Source organism: Strigops habroptila, chromosome 6 (genome assembly GCF_004027225.2).
Source record: "Strigops habroptila isolate Jane chromosome 6, bStrHab1.2.pri, whole genome shotgun sequence".
Classification (NCBI taxonomy): Eukaryota; Metazoa; Chordata; class Aves; order Psittaciformes; family Psittacidae; genus Strigops; species Strigops habroptila.
Genome location: NC_044282.2, coordinates 60,508,876 through 60,526,825, shown reverse-complemented (window position 1 = coordinate 60,526,825; position 17,950 = coordinate 60,508,876).

Below are 17,950 nucleotides of genomic sequence, written 5' to 3'. Positions count from 1 at the left end.
GGGCAATTTCGACCTTACAGAGACAATCAGAGCAGAAATTCTGGTTTAGGCTTTAACTGGGATTGTGGTGAAACTCACAATCTCTCCCATCAGGGACCAGTGTTGGTGCAAGACTGCAACCAGCCTGGCTCCCTGCCTGGGCAGCACTGCTTAGAATGGCCAGGAGTCCCCTCTCCTTACACAGGAGCCCATATCTTCTTCTTATGGGCTTGATCCACTCAATCTCCTGCTGACCCTGAATAGCAGCAGAGACTTTAAGTGGCTTCAGCAAGTTGTGTCAGGAAAACTGGAATCCAGCTCTGGTCAGAAAGGAGACCTGTGTGTTTGGGAAATGCCTCAGTAGGGATGGACCCAGAGCACACTGCAAAGCCTCTCAGGAAAACACAAAAACAGCCTTTGGAAATCTTCCAGGGCTAACATCTGCATTGCTCAACAGAGTGAAATACAGTCACCAGCTATGGCTCGATCACATCAGCAACCTTCTCCATAACTCTTACTTTCATGGGTACTTATTTCTCCCACCTGAACATCAGCCACATCTCACTTTCCTAGTGAAAAACAAAGATGTAAGAAAAAAAAGGAAAACAGAGCTACTGAAAAAGATAATCGATACTAACATCAGACCTCCTGCTGCTGTCTGCTCTCCATTGCTCCCATATCTCCCTTATTGCTCCTTTTCCCTGCATTGATTCACAAGTGGATAGAGGAACAGAGAGAAGCAGATTGAACTCACCACAGCAAAAGTAATCCAGGTACATAGATTTGCTCAAGTCAGTAATCCATCCCAGGTCAGGCCTCCCTTGAGCGCACACAGCTGAGATCAAAAGCCAGGCAGAGAAATCTCCCTGCTTTACTTTTCTCAGCCCTACAAATGAAAGATGGAACTCTTCCTCTCACTGCCTACACAGGGGGATGGTTCCCCACCTTGCTTCCTAAATCTTTACATTTCTCCCCTTCTTGCAGCTCTCCCCACCACCATGTGCTTCCATGCTCAACCACTTCTCCAGATAAAAGAAGCAAATGGGCTCTTCTGCCTAGGGTAGCCACTTGGAATAGGATTAAGATGAGCAGCTTACAGCTAGGCACCATCTGCAGTGACGATAATTAACTAATGAGGTTTTAAAGATCTTTTTTTCTTTGTTCCTCATACAGATTTGGTGACCGAGAAATTTGTATCACTGTGTGGACTGTGCTCTCTGCTGACTGACAAGCCTGACGCAGTGTCTCCTTCTGTATTTGAGTACAGAACACACTTGTATTCAAGTCACAAGCTTGGGAATGCAGGCGAAAAGCTGGCTTCTGGTGGCAAAGCCTTTCTTGCCTTTTCTGATCACAAAGCCCATGTTTTAAGTCTCCAGCCTGTGATAGGCAGTAAATAAATCAGATTAAATGATTGCAAAAGTCCCTCCCAGCCTGAAAAAAACCCCTCATGAATGGCAAAAATAAAAAAGCAGACTCCAGGAGAAAGTTTCATATATTCCATCAAAGGATCTTAAAAGCCACTAGAAATTAGGAATGACAAAAATTACAACCCCAGAGAGGCAAAGGGAAACGTTCCTCATCCACCAGTGGAAAAAGAGGCATCTTCAAATTCTGGTATTTTTTCTACAGTCAGGCCAGGTGCAGATTCCAAATGTCCTAATGCCTAGCACAATACTTTCAATGTTTCCTTGACAAAAGGCTCTCAAGTTTTCTTATATAAAAATGTTGCCTGGCCTAAAGCTGATGTGCTCTGCAGTCCCTGCTAATGACCATTCACCCAAAACCTCTGCAGGTTATACTGAGGCTCCATCCCCACTTCCTCATCTGGGCTTCCTTTAGGTTGGACCAAAAGCCAACCCAAAGATGATATGGAGATGATGGTTCATGGCTGAGTGTCACCTCAACCTTGTACAGGGACACAAGATAGGTGGACAGAATATAGGTGACAACACTATAGACACTGTGAGGCAGCAGCCTGTGCTCCGTGCTCAGCATGCTCCTCGGGGCACAATTCCTCACGTGCTATAACTGATGAAAAAAAATGGTCAACTGATTCACCCTCAAAAGTACCTCATTCCCTCCAGTGAATGAATGAAGTCTGAGATGTTAGCTCAGATACTGACCCCTACCTCATAGCCATCTAGAGTTAAGCGAGATGGGTGCCCGCTCATATAACACACATGTGGATAAGCACTTTCCAAAATCTTTCTGTACCCTAAAGATATTAGCTAACTGCAGTACTCAATAACTATTGTCAAATAATTGCTACTATTCTTTTGGTGGTGATAGGGAATCTTAATTTCAAACAGTGGAAGACAGACTCCTCTGGGCCCTCTGCTTTAGAATGAACTGCTCCATTTTTCAGACTCTGTTGATCATGTCTCATCTAGGAAGAGCAACATCATATGCAAAACTCATGCATAAAGAGTTCAGTCCCTGAGTTTATACAATGAATTCCCATCCTTACCCCACATGAGCTATGGGGTAAATAAATAAGTACTGCCAGCAATTACCACCTACCTTCAGGTGCTTCTGCTTCTTCTGTATGCAGTGAGACAGGAGAGACCTCAGACAGCTATGAATTACCCTTGCAAGTGACTATTGCCCCACTGATGACAGACCAGAGGCTGTTTGCAATGTATTATTCAACAGTTGTAACCAGAGCAGAATCTAATTCTGCATGATTTGCTCAAAATAATGCTCGAAAAGATAAGGCCACAAGAACAGTGATATAAAGAGATTTTCCTTTTGTGTGTTTTACTCCTGTTTCTTTCCTCACCCTGTCCCGTCTAAAACTTAAATCCCATCTGCAGTGATGTTCAAACCACAGCTGAAAACAGGGCTGCCTTCAGACATGTGAGGACTCCACATGTTGCAGACTGTTACTTCAGGCAGGTGTCATGTTAAATCTCTCGAGGGATTGATTGCTGCTTATCATCAGAAGGAAGGAAATCTCCCCAGCTTTGACCTCTGCAATAGTTTAGTTTCATACGCTAAAGCCACATATGATCAGCTTGACCTTATGCTGCAGTTGTTGATTTTTGAGTTGGTTTCTTGTTTTTCAAAAAGATTACGTATAGAGTTGCTCAGAGTAGGATTTCCAGCACTTTTCTCCTCCGAGAATCCTCAGTCTTAATAATTAATTGTTTATTATCATGAGTTATATTTTGGCAGCCTCCCTGGCTTTTTTTACCCATAAATATCCATGCAACTTCAAGGCATTAAAGAAAATAGACTCACCTGCAGAGGTGGCAGAGAGTTTTTTTAATAAGTGTTAAGGGAGAATGCAGGGGGAGAAAGGCATTTTGGAAAATGTGTTAGGTTTGAGAAAACTGCTGCTGGGAACATTTCTCAAATTCAGGGCTAAACACTGGTGAAATCTACAGGGGAGAGAAAACACTCAGGGTGAATATCTAGCAACCCAGATTCAAGCCTTTTTAATAAAGTAAGAATCATGCTGTAGGTCCCAGCTCCACACCCCAGTGCCTGTCCTAACCCTATTTCCTCTCCAAATAGAGTCCTATAAGGTCTTGAGCCCAAGAAAAAGCTATGATACTCACCTCTCTTGAGAGAAAAGCAGATGAATTAGCAGGTTGACTGTGACATAGCAACAGGTCATGCAACAAACCCAGGGGTCTCCTGGAATCAGAAAATTCCTCTTCCCCCCATTAATAAATACCTCTTACCTCTCAATGGGTAATATAGCAGAAGATGGGAGAAATTTGCTGATTGACAGGTAGAACCTAAGCTCTTTGACTCCCATAAAGCCCTCCTTACCTTTGGGTATTACTAGCACCTGTTTCTAATCCATTATTTAAAGGTTTTACGCTTAACAGCTGAAATTACCAAGGGTGTTAAGTCTCACTCAGAAAAACTGAATACAGTACAGTTGGTGTTACTTTGGGCAAATCATTTGCTCCCTGTTCACAAGGGAATGTAAGCCAGCACCTCATTTCCAGGAGGTACTTTGCTTCCTCTTAGGTTGTCCTCTGCTGAACAGGGCCTCATTTTCTCTATATAGCATTATTTTACATATCGTGAAAAGCACCTCTCCTGTGTAAACAAGCTGTGAGAGAGATGGGGTTGTTGAGAAGAGAAGGCTCTGGGGAGACCTTGGAGCAGCTCCCAGTGCCTAAAGGGGAAGGCAAGAAAGCTGGAGAGGGGCTTTTGACAAGGGCCTGTAGGGACAGGACAAGGGGGAATGGCTTTAAACTGGCAGAGGGGAGACTGAGATGAGATCTTAGGAAGAAGTTCTTCCCTGTGAGGGTGGTGAGACACTGGCACAAGTTGCCCAGAGAAGCTGTGGCTGCCCCATCCCTGGCAGTGTTCAAGGCCAGGTTGGACAGGGCTTGGAGCAACCTGGTCTAGTGGAAGGTGTCCCTGCCTATGGCAGGGGGCTGGAGCTAGGTGAGCTTTAAGATCCCTTCCAACCCAAACAATTCTATGATTCTATCATTCTATGATCTCAGTTCTGGCTTCCCAGAGGTATTCATCAAGGGTTAATAGTGCTGCCCAGCACAATTTGCACAGCAAAGAAGAATCAGCATAGACCTTCCTGTTTGTCTCAGTTGTCAGTTATTGATCTCTATCAAAATAATTTGCAGAACTAATAACACTCATTGCAACTCTCGTATGTATGAAGATACATCAATATTGTATAATTTTAGACAAGCTGTACTTAAGGACTGGTTTGCCCAGATGATCCCAACTGTAGATGAGCAACTCCTAGGAAAACCAGGAAGCCTAGGTGTTTTCAAGACTATATGAGGACCTCTGGAGAGTCTAGAAACTTAGGAAATACAGCTGCAGGCAGTCTTCTCTCCTAGCTGCAGCAGATCCCTCTTTGCCACTGAGACTAAATTTATTTCTTTGCCAAATCTCTGGTGCTTCCTCCACAAACACACATCCTACTTCAATGTTGCAGGGTCACTTGAGAAAGCTTTTCATTCGATCCTGTGTTTTATAAAAATAGAAACACCTGAAATCCAAACAAACTAGGAAACCCAATTCTGTCCTGAGATGCAGCTGTACAAATACATTAAACTATCAGGGTCAGTGTGAGTGAAAATGAAGTTACTGAGTTGCTGTCTACTTACTTTCATAAAATGGCTCTGGATTTGCTGCTGGGGGTGATGGAGAAATTTAGCTTTCAGCATCTGAAGGGATTGTCATGTTATTTATTCAGGATAGGAACAGAATAAAATAAACTGTTACAAGGACACACGTAAAGTCAAGCACATTGGATGAAGTTTATTACAAAGGTGCTGCTATCCCTAAGGTGGGAAGCACCTTTCTGACCCCAGCTAGCTGGCTGTTCTGAGCCAGGCCACATGCAATGGCTGTGCTGTCTTCTGCTGCCCGACAGCACCAAAAAGACTAGACCCACCAAGGCAGATAGTGGAGAGGCCAAAACTCCAGGTCTCAAAATGCCTATCACATTCAAGTTGTCTGACTGGCAGGACAGAGAGATTACCTTGCTTTGGTCTGTTACAGAGATAAGAGATGGCTGTGGGATGTTTGAGCACCTCCCCAGGCCTCAACTTCTGCCTGGGCTCCTCTCTAAGGTCAACCCCAGGCTCCCAGGAGGGCTGTGACCACAGTGGGAGGTCTGAGCAGGACTTTCCGTCATCAGCAACTCTTCTGGGTGAACCAAAAGGAGAGCTGGAGATTTGCCAGGCTTTGCTGCGCTTATCTCAGCTGGAGCACAGCCTCTCATGTATCTTAGCAGATTCATCTCTTTGTCCTGTGACTCAAACGGCAGATGCACTGGGTGATATAGCTGCCCTGGTCGAACATCCCTTCCTTTACCACACTCTCTGAGTGGTGGGGTCTGAGATTAGGATCTCAGGTTGCCGTTGGGAGGCAGCTGAAGTACCACAAGCCTTGTTGGGCTGTGGTGAAGGTCTCTGGCCATACAGCAGTTACATCTGCAGTGAGTAATAGTAAGGGTTTTCAGGAGTGGATTTCTTCACCCTCCAAGTTGCTGTCCCTTGCAACAGACCGTACAATGAGGAGTGATGAGTGTGATGCAGAACACAAGGGCAAGAGATGATAGACCTTTCCTACTAGTCTCCCTGTACCCAAAATCTGTATAAGAGAGAACTGCCTTATATGTTAAGGCATTAATGTATTACCACTAAGAGCATTAGGAGCTTAATTAGTACCGTAACCTCCACACCCCCACCTACCACATAGCCGTGTTTTAAAGGGCTCCATCCTGGTCATCTTCTGCAACTGTACTGAAACAGCCATGCGTCAGCAACAGGCTTGATGTCTCCTGTTCTCCGTAGATGATGAAAGCTCCTATCAGGAATCGGCTGCTCTGCAAGCGGTTTTAACTGATTCCTGTAATCATACCATAACACCTTCACTTTGAGATCTTTCCTTCAGTCCAAAGCTAGTTTGCTGCAAAGCAAAGCTTTTTGTGGCTAGTTTTTTTCCACAATTTCAGCTGTATCAGTCTGAGTGCATCCAACCAAGCTGTAGGCATTTACCCTGTAAACAGAGATCTTCCTTGAGGAAGATCTTTGCTGGGAAGAATTCAAGACACACAGAGGAGGTAGAGAGACATCGCATGTGGAAAGCTCCTGTATTCTGAAGAACAATGCATCTTTCTCTAAATCTGGACCTGGATATTTGGTCCCAGCCATATCAGCACATGGAGAAATCTCTTCCACTCATCCCAGGAGCTGCTTGCTACTTTGAACACTTTGAACTCCAAAGTTATACTGCTGAGCAGGACACCAAAACCTCTGGTGCTGTGCAGCAGACCAAATGCTCTAGCACATGCTCTGCAACCGGGGCACGAACTCTTACTTCAGTTCATCTGACCATCAGCTGTGGTTAAGCAGAGGATGTAGGACACCAGGCAGCCTTTCAATAAATGCACCTTCTCCTGCTGGAGAATGTCCCATGTTCTCTGGGATGTACACACAAATGACCATAGGAGCCGCTGTTCTGACAAACATAGGGGCTGGGAAAGCAGAGGCATGGAAGTGTGGATAATCTCAGAGTTCAGAAAAAGCCACCACTGATTCTTTGTTTTAGAGAGGAGGGATAGTGATAATCACGATTTGCTTGCTCCCACATTTTCATGCATCAGTTTTGGAGATGCATACTGATACAGAACAGGAAGATGACATCTCTGCTAGGAAACTAAATGGTGCTTGAAGTCATTTTCGGGTTGTCCTGGTTTGGGCTGGGAAAGTTAATTTTCTTCCCCGTAGCTGGTACAGTGCTGTGTTTTGGATTTAGTATGACAAAAATGTTGATAACACACCGATGTTTTAGTAGTTGCTCAGCAGCACTTACTCTCATCAAGGACTTCTCAGTTTCCCAGGCTCTGCCAGTGAGGAGGGGCATGAGAAGCCAGGAGGCTGCCCCTCAGGTCAGCTGACCTGAACTAGCCGAAGGGATATTCTATACCACAGAGCATTATGCCCAGTATATAAACTGGGGGTGTTGGCTGGGATGTGATGATCACTGCTCAGGGACGGGCTGGGAACTGGTCAGCAGGTGTGAGAAATTGTACTGTGCATCACTTGTCCTTCTTGGTTTTTATTCTTCTCTTTTTTCCTTTTCATTGTTGTTGTTATTATTATTAATATTGTTATCAAACTATTCTTATTCAACCCACAGGTTTTACCCTTTTCCGATTCTCCTCCCCATCCCACCAGGCAGGGCAGTGAGCAAGTGGTTGCATAGTACTTAGCTGCCAGATGGGATTAAACCATGAGACTGGTCCTGAAGCCAATTGTCAGAGCTAGCAATGTCCCATCGTTAAACTTCCTCCAAAACAAGGTGAGTGCTTCCTTACTGCCTGGGAGCAGGGATGGTCTTTGGTACATGCTGTCTCCCAGTCTAGCCTGGGACTTACTTGGCCTAGACCAAAGCCAGACTTGGGACTGTGCTAACTGTATAATAGCATCTATATATAGACCAGGTACCCCATTGCCTGTGCTCTACAGCTGATTAATTTGCTGTTTTCAGCATAACCGCTTTGCTGGATTCAGAGAGAAGAAAAAAACAGAGCCTAAGAGGAAAGCAAGGAGCATGATGAAGAGGGTGGAGAGGGCTGAACCTTGAGGAAGAGGAAAGCTGACTCTGGTCAAGTTCTCAAGTGCCAGAGGGGGTGTGAATCAGTGCAGAAATACTTCCCCAAGGAAATACCACTGTGTGCAAATTGGAGGCTCCTCACCTACCCACCCCACAAACTTGGCCCTCTTGAAAAAACTTTTAGGGGATAAGATCTAATGGCAACTCTGTAGCTTGGGATATTTGACACACACAGGGAAAGTGGCTTGGATTTCTTCTGGCTGTGCTCAAGAGGCCAATGCCTTCCCCAGCAATACATTACAGGATGCACCATGTGTCCTTTAAGGGTTCAAAATCCACCCTGTCAGGTACTTCACTGAACCTCTGCTCTTTCCAGGCCCTCACTCATTTTTTTCTCCTTCTCATTTTCCTTCTACCTTCAGGAATGAGTTTAGTTCATTTTCTTTTCCCCTGGAAGTAGCCAATAATGGGAGTCAATAGTTTTCTAATGGGGCACCAGGTCTTGGGTTCGGCTTCCCAAAGGCTCTTGCAGAGCCCGAAGACCCCTCATGGCCACAAAAGAAGCCACTGTAGATGGATGGGGTACCTCTTCTCAGGGTGGGAGCCCTGCAACCAACTTTGGGATCTGCAAGGCAGTGTCCACCTGGATGTCCTATACAGCAGCAGTGAGGAAGACGGAGGAGCTCCTCAATGAGATGAAAGGAAATGGAGGACTGACCTTGTGTGGTCCAGGATGAACTGTTTGCCCATCGTGTCTCCCAGGGTGGGGGGAATGGGCGAGAGGAGACCAGCAGCCCAAGACCATCAGGAGAAGAAATAACCCAAATTGTGCACTTTTTATGCACAGTTTTCAATCTGAGCATTCAGTGATTTGTTACACCTGCAGCATGGTGGCTAGTGGGCCAGATCCAGACTTTTGGGTAAGGCAACAGCGTATGCCTTTGGGGCAGCCCATAAAATCCAACCTCCCATTCTGTGCATACCACACCACCAATAGCCTTTCCTAGCCCATCATGAGTCCCACACCTAGGCTCCCTGCAACAGCACCATCTGACCTCTGCAGCCTGAACATCCCCAGGCTCATCCAACATATATTTAAGACCTTCCCAAGGTCTCTAAGTAAGGTGTGGTGCAACCTTCGAGTCTTTCTGCCAATAGAAAGGAAAAGATGCCTCCAGAGAGGGTTTATGTAAAGAGCATGGGATGGTTAACTCAAAATCCAAGTCAATAGCACATGGATGTTGTTTCAGAGAGGGAATTTAATGTGCATCATCTATAAATACAGGCAGAAAAGTCCATGGTGGTCTGAGAGCTGCCCCAGGCTTGGAAAAGCCCAGGAGGGAAGGGTTTGTTAGAGCTGTGGTTGCTGGGGACACCAGGAACAGTCATGCTCTGTTATGCTCTGGGCTAAATGTCTGGGAGCCCAGCCCTGCAGAACAAGTCTGGTAGCTTGCTGGCATATTCATACCGGTGTGATTGGTGTGAAATCAAGCCCTCACCCTGCCTCCCAGTGAGCTGTTGAAGAGCTTCCCTGTTTTGTAAGAGAGATGACAACATCCATCCATCCCCTGTCAAGCAAGGATCTGAGTGAGGCAAGTAAACATCCCTGCACTCCCCTGAGGCTGATGAGCAAGAGGGGGTCCTGCCCTGCACCATCTCCTGCTGATGTGGGGCAAAATGGTGCTCGCCTCTATGCGTGCTTGTGGTTCACTGCAGCAAGCAGCTTTACTCAGCACACACATACTTTCAATACAAAGGTATGTGAGAATTTGCTCCTTTATAAGACTGGTTCAAGGGATGACTGCTTAGTTCAGGCAATGTGGCTTTGATCTCTGGTCTTGAGTTCTGTCAAGACACTTTCCTTGTGCTGTCTTTGTCCCAGCCTTTTCAAAACATAGTCAACACCAGATCAGCAGTGAAAAGTTAAATAAAACACTGAGACTTCAGTCCTTTGCATAGCAGCAAAAAATATTGCTACTGATTTTATTTGTGTCTTATTTTGCTTTGGACTTCCATACGTTCTTGGGCATCAGGTCTAGATAAAAATTCTCCATTGCAGTAGTATTAATCTAAAGTAATCAGATTAAAGTAGAAGGACCTATTATGGTTTTAGACCATTGAAATCAATCCAGAATTCAGCCCCTCACTTGACACTGAGTGTTATATTCATGTTGGGTATGACAACTGCTTTTTATCTTTGTTAAGCTGATTCAATATAGTTTCACCACAGTCCTTCTTGTTACAATATTCAAGACCAGGTCAGATGGGATTTAGGCAACTTGGTATAGTGGAAGGTGTCCCTACCCATGGCAGGGGTTGGAACTAGATGATCTCTAAGGTCCCTTCCAACCCAAAAATTCTATGATTCTATGATTCTAGGACAGTATGGCCAGGAGTGAGAAATTGGATCTACTTTTTTGCAGAAACCTAGCTGTGCCACTGCTGCAAACCTCAGTGCAGATGGTAGCCTTTACACTTCCCTTCTTCTGAAACCACTGTCTGGATTTGTTAAGCCTCTACCCTGCTGTTATAAGCGTGCCACCACCCAACTCTGACTCTTCACTGAAGTGGCCCCAACTCTTCAATGAGAGGTGTGAAGATTCTAAACGGAGCATTTTCTACTCACATTCAGTAGTGGAGTTCCCTGAGGCTCATCAGGAATGCTCTGGTAAATATAAGGAGTGAATTAGCCCTAAAGTGTGTCTGACCATGTGTATGGATAACCAGACCACATACTTGAGTCACTGGGAATTTTGGCTACTACTAGAACTAATGTCAAATCCCTGGCACAGATTCAGCATGACTTTGCACTACTATCAGGAACAATTCCCAGGCACTGATTGGGAGTTAGAACAGGACCGCCCTGTTTTGAAGGCTGAATTTTACAGTATGGACATGGCCAAACCATATCAGGTGAACTAAGGACCAGAGAATGGACAAGGCACTGTGTGATTTACAGATACTGCAATAAAATGTTTTGTGTTGCCTCTGTTGGTTGTGGCTTAGTTGGATATGAATATCTTAGATATGTATAGATATGAGTATCTCGAGGGCCTTACCCTGCAAAAGCCACAATTTGCATTGTGTTAGTGGTTTCAGAGTTGGCAAAACCACTCAGTATTTTAGTATGTTGAAGTGTCTTCATTGTTATGGCCATTCATAAACATCATGAGACAGTTTGTTTCTTTCTTGCTCTTGCTGCCAAGAAATAAATTAGAGTTAATACTTCCCTTTTTTGCATATGAGATAACAGAGTGGCTTCACACCACTGGGTGTGCCTGATGTGTACTCAGCATGGCTCTGAGCAGTGATGGGCAGTCACCTTTGACTGTGGAGTTTGGCATGAACTTCCTTAAAGCTGCCTTTACATTCCAGAACACATGTAGCCAGGGGCTCATCCTGGGCTCTTCACAGAATCAGAGAGTGATTCATGATTTGTGAAGCCCCTTCACCATGAAGGGACCTCAGGAGGTCTCTGGCCCAACCTTCCATTCAAAGCAGAGTGAGTCTGAAGTTGGATCCAACTTCAAAGCTACAACATACTGCTTAGGATCACACTCATCAATGTTTCGAGTATATCCAACGACAGCGATCCCCCATCACTGGGGGGATGTCTTGGTACCTCTAATTTTTTACTGTCTCCCGGTAGGTTTCCCTCCTCCACCAGCCCCCTAATGTCTAACTGGGACTTCTGTTCTTGCAGTCAAAGCCCATTGCCTCTTTTCCTTTCACTGTGGACATCCAAGGAGAATCTGACTCTACCTTCTCTATAACCTCCCATTAGGTAGTTGAAGACAACAATAAGATCCTCCTTAGGCACCTCTGCTTATGGCTGAACAAATCCTCCCACAGGCTCTGTTTGTAAATCCTGCCCTTTAGTCTCCTAACCATGCTGGTGACCTTCTGCCTGACTCTCTCTAGTTCGTCAATCTCCTCCTAGTGGAAAAGACCCAAACTGGGAAGCCCAAAACCAGATAAAGTATTCTGGATGTACTTACAAGTACCAAATACAAAGGAGAATATGTCTTCTATTATGCTATTATGCTGTTATATAACACCCTATTGCACTCCTATGGGTGTAATAGGATTATTCTTCTCTTGGACTGTTTTTACATCCAACTCCTCAGTATTCTGAAATTCTTACTTGAATTGATGCATGTAAGGCAGAAATCACATCTAATCTAAGAGAGAGTCGAGGATGATCCCTTTCTTCTTCATGCTTCTGTTGAGAATGAGGAGGGAGCAAGTGATAAGAGAAATCAGCAGCAAAGCCACACCAACATAGCTCAACCGGAGATGTCTACATTACAGCTGGGTGAAAAAGCAGTTATATGCCTATCTATTTCCTGCATTGGATGGAAAGAGAAGAGGGAATGGTACTATGGCACCATGTTATTTTGCATGATACGCTGGTTGGCTTCCCATCTCACCTTTTGGAGTTGGTCTGTGTCCACCACATGGTGAAAGAGAGATAATGGGGTTTTGTACTCATGCTGAAGTAAACTTTTTTGCCCACCTATGAAAAAAAATCAAGATGCCACTAATGCATAACTCAACACAAAGATTGTGTCTGTGCCTGAATAGTGCTTCGACCCCACCCCATCAGGCCTTAAGCATCATACTGAAGGTGCAGAGCAGAGCTGAAGAGAACATACTAATCAGTCCTGGATTAGACCCTGCACAGGGAAGCCTGAGAGATTCAGTATTTTGATGCTTACAGAGCTGCTTAATCATAAGATAATGCACGGCCTGTTCACACATATTAGGGTGGGTCCCGTTTGCATAATGTTCATTTCAGAGGTGAATTAATCTCACAGACAACTTGTTTCCACTGCGAATTTTATCCATTCAGCACATTTGATACAGGATCAGATCTCAGTCTGATGAAATTTTTGCAGGATGGATTTTGAGAGGAAGAAAGGAGGAAATAGGAAGTGCATCCAGAAAGGTAGCTGGACTTCACTGTATAGGTGCTCCTGGATTGCTAGGGTTAGGTAGAATATTGCCGAGGCTTTATAACTTGAAGAGGATCTTTGCTTCTTGTAGGTGCTTTTGATCACAGGATGTTTAATAATCATTTATTCCTTATTTGTTTTGCAAATAATACAACTTCAGTCAAGGATCAAACCTCCCCCCAACCCTCCTGCACTTCTTGCCCCACCGATCTTACAATCTGATTACCTTCCTACCAAAATGCATCCATTCATTACTTTCCCAACACCACACAGTAGCAGAGCACCAATTTTCAAACATTCCCTTTGAAATGAAATCTATTCAGGACATCCACTGCTTCTTAAAAAAAAAAAAAATTTAATTAAATATTACTAAGAAATTAAATTTCCCTTTGCAGTCAGATGGGTCAGGAAGCGCCATGGGGCATTCTGACGAAGTTGCAGCTTTTCTCGGCTTTCAAAGGGGAGGGATCAATGCTGATTCATTCATAAGCAGCCCACTGAATAACACATGAGATGCTAATGACTGTCCAAAGACCTGAGAAGAAGCCAGAATGTACGTCCACAACTCCTTTTCATTTTATGAAGCCAGGATGGAAAACACAGCTTTGAGGACTTTGTGAGTTCCTTCAAAATACCTGGAGGTGCGTATCTTGGGGGATATTTCAGAAACTGCTTTCTGGGCTCTCACTCTGTTACTACATTTTCTTCTATGTCTCACTGTAGCAGAAATACTAGCACTTGAAAATAAGTCCTCAGACAGCTTGTGCCCTCACACAGAGACCAAAGAAGCAGACAGTGGAAGATGTGGGATACTGAGAGAAACAGGGAAAGATGTAGGGGATAAGGAGCAATGAGACACTAGGAGTTGCAGGGCTCTGAAGAGGACTTGCTCTCATATTACCACTACAAGCCTAGAAATCATCCCTGATTAGAAGGGGCTTTTAACAGAAACCCTGAGGTTAATGGCCGTAACTGCAGCGTATGGCTTTGGTTAAATTGTAATTTTAAGCCACCCCAAATTACTTTGTACTCAGAAAGCAGAAAGGCTTTTTCTGCATTGCCCCAGCACAAGACATCTCCAGTGTGAGGGGCTGGAGAAGCACAAAAAAGTCTAAGCTTGGCAGCAGCCAACATCTAGATAAATTGGAATGAAAAAGCCAGTATCCGAGTAGCAGAAACACAATCTTTCTGGTTCATTCCCTGGCCTCTACTGTCTTTCTGCAAAGAAAAGGCAGGACTGTATGTCTCTGGGATGAAGCTCATTTTAACTGAGGGTTTGAAGGAAGAGGCGGAGATGTGGAGTTAAGAGCAGACTGGGCTCTCCTTCTTGCCCTACCCTAGCCTTGGGAGCAGTGTTGTGTATGGCCAGGACACCAAGAAAGAGAGAGTCTATCTAAGACCCACAAAAGTCCACAAGGGCCTTTTGGACTGAGAGTACGAAACTGGTGAGGTAGCAATGGGCTCACATGTGTCCCGCAAGTGAAATGTCTTTGGTGGAGAAGTACAGGAGGGATTGAGGAGAGCTTAGAGTGTGTGAGATAAAAGGGTGCTTGTGACTGCCGGCAAGAGGGACCTACCAAAACCTTCTCTTGCAGTATGAGTCCTCTCCTCACCCTTAAACTGTAGTTGTAATCTTTGGCAAGTTTTTGGTCTGAGTGATGTAACTCATCCCAACTGACACCCAGATGCTGTTCAGGAGTCAACACAGACCAAGGACCATTCCCAAGAGGCAGTTTGGGTGAGGCCACCTGATTTTGTAGACTGAATAAGTAAAGGCATGGCCAGATGATGCCTACTGGCATAAGGGTGAGAGAGTCAGTGCTGTTACTGTTCTATTTCATAGCACAGGTGTAGCCAGAGATGTGTCCCAGTACAGGACACAGCCTGCAGAGAAGTATCCCGCATGACATCCTTGTCTCTAAATTGGAGAGACATTAATTTGATAGATGGACCACTCAGTGGATAAAGAACTGGCTCGATGGCAGCACGCAAAGAGTTGCGGTAAATGGCTCAATGTCCACTTGGAAACCTGTAACGAGTGGTGTCCCTCAGGGATCGGTGTTGGGACCGGTCCTGTTCAACGTCTTTGTCGGCGACATGGACAGTGGGATTGAGTGTACCCTCAGCAAGTTTGCCGACGACAACAAGCTGTGTGGTTCGGTTGATACACTGGAGGGAAGGGATGCCATCCAGAGGGACCTTGACACGCTTGTGAGGTGGGCCGATGCCAACCTTATGAAGTTTAACCAAGCCAAGTGCAAGGTCCTACACCTGGGTTGGGGCAATCCCAGGCACTGTTACAGGTTGGGCGGAGCAGAGATTCAGAGTAGCCCTGCAGAGAAGGACTTGGGGGTGTTGGTTGACGAGAAGCTTAACATGAGTCGGCAGTGTGCGCTTGCAACCCAGAAAGCCAACCGTATCCTGGGCTGCATCAAAAGAAGCGTGACCAGCAGGTCGAAGGAGGTGATCCTGCCCCTCTACTCTGCTCTCATGAGAACTCACTTGGAGTACTGCATACAGTTCTGGTTGTCCTCAACATAAAAAGGACATGGAGCTGTTGGAGCAAGTCCAGAGGAGGGCCACGAGGATGATAAGAGGGCTGGACCACCTCCCATATGAAGACAGGCTGAGAGAGTTGGCGCTGTTCAGCCTGGAGAAGAGAAGACTGCTTGGAGACCTCATAGCAGCCTTCCAGTATCTGAAGGGGGTCTATAAGGATGCTGGGGAGGGACTCTTCTTTAGGGACTGTAGTGGTAGGACAAGGGGTAATGGGTTCAAACTTAAACAGGGGAAGTTTAGATTAGATAGAAGGAAGAAGTTCTTTACAGTGAGGGTGGTGAAGCACTGGAATGGGTTGCCCAGGGAGGTTGCGGATGCTCCATCCCTGGTGGTGTTCAAGGCCAGCTTGGACAGAGCCTTGGGCCACATGGTTTAGTGGGAGGTGTCCCTGCCCATGGCAGGGGGGTTGGAACTAGAGGATCTTAAGGTCCTTTCCAACCCGTACTATTCTATGATTCTATGATTCTATCTGTGTTGCTTGAAATGTTGCTACAGCCACCTAAGAGCTCCCTGCAGCCCATCCTTCCTCTTGACCTATTGCTGAAACAAAAGGATTGGCACTGGTTACCTCTACCCAGTTCTAGTTCTCCCCTGGGAACTATATTCCTGGTTTTCAAGATGTGAATAGGAACTGCTCATTCCCATCTATCTTCCAGCACAGTTTCAGATTGGTTCTCCAAGGTTTCCGGCAGTTCCCCACTTAGCTCACAACTTCTCCCTGCTGTTGCCCTTCGTGGGGCTTGTTTTTCAGCCATTTCCCATGCAGTAATGTACTCAGCTACCAATTTAAACACCAATGGTGTCAGCTTCTCTCATCCTTTTTTCAAAACTAAGAAATTTCGTTAACTTTCATCCCCTCTGGATTTACACCACTACATCAAGATCAGCTTCTGGTTGGACCTAGTATCAGATCCCACCCTGGAAGCCCCAGAAAATGCCAGGTCTTCGACAGGCTTGCAAGAGTTTGATATTAGAAGTACATTAAAATGTATTAAATACAAGTCTTTTGTGCTCTAAATGCATTAAATACAAATTCTTTGTTTCCTTTGAGAAGAAAAGGGTGTCACTGAGAATTTGGAGCTTAGCAGACCTATGGGCTGTGTTCCATCTTCTCAGCTGCTTCTGCATAGGTACATAGAAAGGCTCAGGTGTCTTGTAGACAGCTACCAGTAAGTTGTGTGACCACAGTCCAAAAAGCCTAATTGTTAAGTAGTTTCAGCAGCTGCAGGGAGCTCAGGACTTGCACCGTCATCTTGAGATCAATTTCTGCTACAGCTGAGCTTTGGTGTTCCCTCAGCCTGTTTCTTCCCTGCAGGCCTCAAGGTGGAAATCACAGCACCTCATTCCATTTTGTGTGGTGCTGCAGTGAATAGGGTAACTGCTTCAGTGGAGCTACCACACTTTGACATGTGATTAGGTGCTAAAAAGGTGCAAGAAAGGGGTGGAGTAAGCTACAGCTGCTGGGTCTGAACTTTCATGAAAGCAAATGAGAAGCACTTGCACTGAATCTTAGGAGGTTGCACTCAATGAAATCAGCATGTGGTCAGAGCAAGGCCATATCCTAATATTAATATGTTAACTCAGTTATGTTAAATCAGCCTCCTGAATCCCTTGTTTATAAAGTCCTTGGGGTGAAAGACTTTTCTGTTGTTTTGCATTTGTGGAGAAGGTGGTATGGGGCATTTCTGGGCTCTGGCTGAAGTCCTCTGGCAGTTCAGTGATAATAATGCTATTTACACAGGCAGTGAAACACTGGTGATGGGTCTTGTCTACACTGCTCGAGGCTCTTCATGTATTGGTGGGATTCATTTAAATGCAGGAAGCATGCTAGAGCCAGCTAAATCCAACCTCACTGCTCTTGCTCCCTTTATACCTTGTGGAGGATACAATGAAGAAGAGAGTAAGAATGAAGGGCACTTTTACAAAGGTAAGTTCTCTTATTTTAAAATAGACGTATAAAATCCCACAGGATCCCTGAAAGATTTTCGTGCCTAGGCATGAAACACCATTCCCATGACATGACCCATGTTTGGACATTCAGCCTGAAGAAAGTCCAGAAGATGTGCCTCCAAGTGCAATCAGTGGGCATCAGGGTTCTACATCCTCATGTAATTAAGCTCTTTCAGGCATTTCCTATCAAAAAGCATTAAAGGAACGCTGTTCTTAATCACCACATCAGTTCATTCAACACTGCTTCGCCTCAGTTCCCCAGTGGACTTTTGCCATGTGTTGCTGTGGATCTTCCTTCCTAGTCAAATATTTTCATGCTAACAATTTTATCTCCCAAGGCTCAGCCTATTACTACAGGCATTTCTCCCAAAAGACACCAATCTCTCTCCAACTCATTCATGTCACCTTGGAGGAAACTAATAACCGTGTACATTCACCAGCTCTATAGA